The sequence below is a fragment of the Oryctolagus cuniculus genome, chromosome 14, assembly GCF_964237555.1.
Source record: "Oryctolagus cuniculus chromosome 14, mOryCun1.1, whole genome shotgun sequence".
NCBI lineage: Eukaryota > Metazoa > Chordata > Mammalia > Lagomorpha > Leporidae > Oryctolagus > Oryctolagus cuniculus.
In genome coordinates, this window is record NC_091445.1 from 63,999,903 (window position 1) to 64,005,560 (window position 5,658).

The following is a 5,658-nucleotide window of genomic DNA, read 5'->3' on the forward strand; positions in this document are numbered from 1 at the left end:
AGTGTGTGAACTTCCTTCCCTGGGAGATCGCTGATCCAGACACAAGTGACAAGTCTGGAGTGGGCACACATTATGGACTTTTCCCTGCTAACCTCCTCTGCTGGCCCCAGTGCCCCAATTTTCCTTTCGGAAACCTTTGTGATTCACGTGGCTGAAACCTCATCTGGGTCTCCAGGGATGGGCACATGGCCCAGCAGTGATGAAACAGAGCATCTCTGGCCTCACTGATTGGGTAGATTGTCCCTAACTCAAGCCAAACCAGCGGGACCCAGGTTGTAGATCATGGGAGAGTGCTCCCAAGAATGAAGTGAACGTGGAGGAGAGCAGAGCTGGGAGATGGAAGGAAACAGGTACTTGAAACTGTCTACTGGGTACCTGGAGTCAGTTATAGGTGAAGCTTGGATTTCTTACTCTCTCTACTTCTTTGTTCCCTACTCCACCCCTAGACATTCACTAGCTGACTGTCAGAACTTCCATGGATGACACCAGCCAACTTCCCTGTACAAATCACCTGCTTAGTTTTCCCTTCCACCTGTCCCCAAAGCATCCAGATAGTGCCTTGTCTGCCCTGGTCTTCCTCCCAAGAGATATTCTTGTCCTGCCTAGATAACCATTGCATCCGCCCACTCCACAGGTGGATCAAGTCTCAGTGCTAACACGTCTTGTCCACTCAACCAGGAAAGCTTATTTCATTCTCTCAAGAACCATGGACATTCTAGTTCTATGAACAATACATTTGTTTTGCTTAAGGAGCCGCCGCCATGTCCGCGCACCTGCAGTGGATGGTCGTGCGCAACTGCTCCAGCTTCCTGGTCAAGAGGAACAAGCAGACGTACAGCACGGTCAGCGCAAGCCAGCCACCTCGTACGTGCGGACCACCATCAAGAAGAACGCCCGTGGCCACCCTCAGCAGCATCCGGCACATGATTCACAAGAACAAGTACTGCCCCGGTCTGCGCATGGCTGCTATCCGCTGAGCCAGCGCCATCCAGTGCGTCCAGAAGCCCGTGACGGTGAAGAGGAAGCGCACCCGCCCCACCAAGAGCCCCTGAGCCTCCTGCCCCCAGCAATAAACAGTCAGACTTGTCAAAAAAAAAAAAAAAAAAAAAAAAAAAAAAAAAAAAAAAGGCAGTTTGAATTAGGTTTCTGTCACTTGCAACTGAAAAGCCCTTGATCTTCATTGACAACAGAACTTAATCTTAAAGCAGGCTGATTTTTTTTTTTGAAAAGTCATTGAGAGCCAGGGTTTTTGGATAAGATGGGCATTCAAGCATGAAAGTGCCATTTTGCACATAAAACATTTTTGCACTAAATATAATATAAACCAAAATGTAATGAAACCGATTTCATATATGCCCCCAGTAACTCAAAAGAGGACTCTCCAGGGTGTCTTCTTAAATGGAAGTGGCATTTACTGAAATGCATGTTGTCATAAAATAATCAAATGATCAGCTTTACAGCAACATTCCTGAGGTAAGGCAGACAAACTGCCTGCCTTGGTAATATCTCTAGTGGCTTAAAGTATCTGGCTTAAAATTCAGATTCCCTGAGCCCCTGGCACTCCCATTGATCCAGAATCTCTGGGAATTATGCCAATGAATATCCATTTTTGACATTTTGGATAACTTCTAGGTATATAAGTGTTTAAATGTCATTATCTTTTTAAAAGAAGATTTATTTGAAAATCAGAGTTACAGAGAAGGAGGAGGGGAAAGACAGAGAGATGGAGAAAGGAAGGGAGGGAGGGAGGGAAGGAGTGAGAGAGAGAACAAAAGAATGAAAGAATGAAAGAAAGAAAGAGAGAAAGAAAGAAAGAGAGAGAGAAGTAAATCTTTCATCCACTGATTCACTACCCAGATGGCCGCAAAGGGCTGGGCTAGGAGGAAACCAGGAGCCAGGAGCTTCATCTGGGTCTCCCACATGGGTGGCAGGTGCTCAGACTCTTGGGCCACTGCTCTTCCCAGGCCATTAGAGGAAATATGGATCAGAAACAGAACAGCTGGGACACAAACTGGTGTCCATAAGGGTTGCTGGCATTAGAACAGGTGGCTTTACCTGCTACATGATAACACTGGACCCTAAATGTCATTGTTTTAAGTCATGTTTCATACACATTTTTTGATTCACACTCAAGTTATTGTCTTAATCCAAAGAAGAATTCTAAGAACACTTCATCATTTAAAAGATTAAACCAGAGTGAGTGCAGCTGTAAAAATTGGTTAAGGTTCAAGTAATCAGAAATGTTTGGAGGTGGGATGTGTGACTCAGCCTAGGTTAAGTTGTGCTTGCATTAATGGAAGATGACTTCAAAGGTATTTTTCTTAGGCATTTCCATTTCCACCATGGGATGCTCTTGAACTCTGGGATGTCAGAACAAACACTCGGAGACGTGGCTGGTCTTGGAAGAGAAGGTTAAAAGAACAGGTCAGCTGCATCCCAGCTGGCTCTTAAGGTATCTGCCAGAAGTGCCACATGTTACCTATAGCCACATCACATTGGCTAACACAGGTCACAAGACTACTCCTGTGTTCAGTGGAATTGGGAGGAATCATTCTTCTACAGAAAAAAAAATGACAGAGAAGAGTAGCAAATATTTTGAACAGAAATACACTCTGCCATATGGGACATTTGATAAGCTAGGTCAAGTGTTCTTGAGAACAAAAGAGGGGCTATCTATGGCCATATAAATTTACGAACTGCTATACCCATCTCTAGAGCTACACACAGTAAACCTGAATATCAAAGGCTCTTAGAAATCCTGCAATGGGAAAAAAATTCACATCACTTAGCCCGACATTTTCAAACTTTGTTTCCATGGAACACTGCAAACACTATCTCACCACAGCCCAACGAGTTGAGGTGTACTAGCCAAGGAAGTCATTTGTGTTACAGACAAAAAACAGTGTTTCTTTCTACTATAAGCATGAATGTGGGATGTTCCTGGTAGAATATTGCATAATAAATTCAGTGTAGCTTCAAGCTCTTTGTATATATGCAAAAAAAAAAAATCCTGCTATTCAATTAGATCATCAAAAAACCTGGAGAAATCTATGCAAATATCTTTAGCATTACTCTAACTCTCGTTACAGTCGGTTGAAATTTAATAGCGTTAATAGAGAGCACAGAAGAGGTGAATCTAAAAAGCCGGTTCTGCCAGGTAGGGGAGTGTTCCAGAACAGATTTCACTTTTAAATCCTTCTCATTACCATGTTTGGAATTAGGCAATTCCTGTAAATGGAAGCAATGCACATTTTTTCCCATTTATGGGCACCTGTCATTTTCAAAGCTCATAAGCAGCTCTGCAGTCCCCCGTAAGCAGAGAAATCCTCAGGTCTCTGGGAGTCATCACTCGGGATGCTGAGTTTCTATTTTTTTCTTTGTCTCCACCCAAACGTGTTCTTGCACCTCCTCCCCATGGACGCTGATAAAGTACCATGTTTATGCTGCCGGGTGAGTGGAGGTTCTTATTCCTCAAAGTCACGGTGACTGGAGCAAGAGCAAACAGAGCCGGCCACGCTCACCTCCTGATTCTCACAGCTCAAAGTCAGCGGCGCTGGCCATCTCTTTGGAGACCCCTCCTTTCTTCTCTGATCCCTTTCTCTCCTTTGGGACTGCCTCTCTGTGAGCCTTCCCCAGCTTCTCCTCTGAGATCCACTCCTTAAACAGTGGGGTTCTTCCAATCTTTGCCCTTGATACTCCTCTCAACTTACTCTCTACCTCCGCCAGGATGGATTAACCCAGTCTCTGGCCTCTGGTCCATTTGGATCTGTCTCCAACCCGCATTGCTCCCGGATTTCAGCACCAGATTTTTATTGCCAATAGGTCTTCTCCACCTGGTGCTTCCCATCTGCCTCAAAATGAGTGCATCCCAAACAACACTCTTCGTTCCCCTCCCGAAACCTATTGTTGTATTCTGTTTCCATTCATGCTTTCACCACTTATTCAGTCTCTTAAGTAGCTCTGGATGCTCCATTTCTGCAGCCCGCCCCTCCCCCCTCCATGTTCCAACTCATGCACCCATGCTTCTCTTATGTTTCCAGCTTCCATTACACACTGGCTGCATGTTGGATTCAGACTTCCTCCAAGAGTCTTCTTTACGTTGGGAGCATGGCTGAACGAGCAACCCCCTTCGGGAAATGGCTTTGTTGTGGGGCAGAGGGGAAAGAGCAATACTGGAACGTCACAATGCGTCTTAAAGGTTTCGCTCAGAAGCAGCACAGAACACTTCTATGAACATCTTACTGGCCTCAGCAAGTCACACGGAGGCCAAGCCCGACCTTCAGTGGTACAAAGCTGGAAGGAAGAGTAAGTGATTAGGGACAATAACATCAGGTCCCATAGTTCCCAGATGCCGTCACCTGAGCCTCCTTCCGTTCCTCAACACCTTCGACGCTTTGTTATCGCTCCCTTAGAAGATGCCCTGTTGCCAGCAGGCAGAGTTCGCTTCCTTCTCTCGGGACCCTGGCCCTACTAATAAAGTGCTCACTGCACTGGAGTATGAGGCTTCTGCGTTCTCTCACCAACCCCCCCAGTCGCGAACAAGGACTGTTTCTTGGTGCCTGGTTCCCCGCGTCTCAGGACACGTCAACAGGCCATTTATTACCTGTTCACTTCTCAGGCAGCGCTGGGAAGGCTTTTCTGCTAGCAATGGGCGTCCCCAAGTTACTCCCTTATTTAGACAGGAAAGAGATGGGACAACCAGTAAGAAAGTTTGCTTTATTTCCTCCATGCCCATCCAATACTTACGTCATTTTCTTAGTTTGCTCTTAATCTGTTGTAATGGACCGAGAGTCCATAACTTGGAAGATAATATGTGTGTCTGTAGCTTTGGGCATTTAATGTCTATATAATGTTCAGATGAAAACAGATGATGCCCACAGTGCTTGTTATAGCTTTGCTTCAAGTCCAGTGATCTATTAAAAGGCAGGCCCGGCATCACCAGCCTGGTGAACCATCAGTAACTCTCATTTTTGAGAACCTTTTCGGAAGACGCTAAGTCAATTTGCATGGTGTTCAGTTTCACTTCCAAAGCATTGCAGATTTGTTTCCCCTCGGCTCCTTGCTCCTCGCTGGCACTGTCTTAGTTTGGTTCCTGTGACTCCTCACCTGTGCCTTTGCTGCTCCCTTGACTTGGTTTCCCTGTGCACAGAGTGCCCCCTGCCACATCCTCAGCACCCCCTCCTACTGAAAAAGCTTCTGCTCAGGCATCATTTTCCTTCTGAATTCCCTTGTCACCATCCCCCGGCAGATTGACGTTGTGTCCCTGTATAACTGGTGATCGTTGTTTTTATTTGATCCCGTCACCTTGTAATCACAGACATTTCCCGGCTTTGATGATTCGACTTAGGATTTTTCTACTTTATAATTGTGCAAAACTGCTACACATCCAATAGGAACTGTACTCTGATTTTGAAATTGGACCTTTTCCCTGGGCCACCAATATGCAGTACCATGCTCTTCCCAGATGCTGGGCCCTGGCAGCCAGCTCAGGTGAGGGGCATGAAATGTGTCTTCCTCTGTATACTTTTAGCTTACAGTGGGTTCTCGGGGTGTAAGTTCAGGAGCATCTGTGTTTATTTGCATCTGTTTCTTCTTCGTGAAGTAAGAGTCCTTTAAGAGCAGGCATTGCCATGTGTCTTTCCACTCTCCTTGCAGAGC

At 45.8% G+C, this 5,658-nt stretch overlaps 1 pseudogene; it reads left to right on the forward strand.

Annotated features, from left to right (window-relative positions):
• The first annotated feature begins 761 nt into the window (after positions 1-761).
• Positions 762-1,052, forward strand: LOC127492800 (large ribosomal subunit protein eL28 pseudogene; annotated as a pseudogene).
• Positions 1,053-5,658: the final 4,606 nt, after the last annotated feature.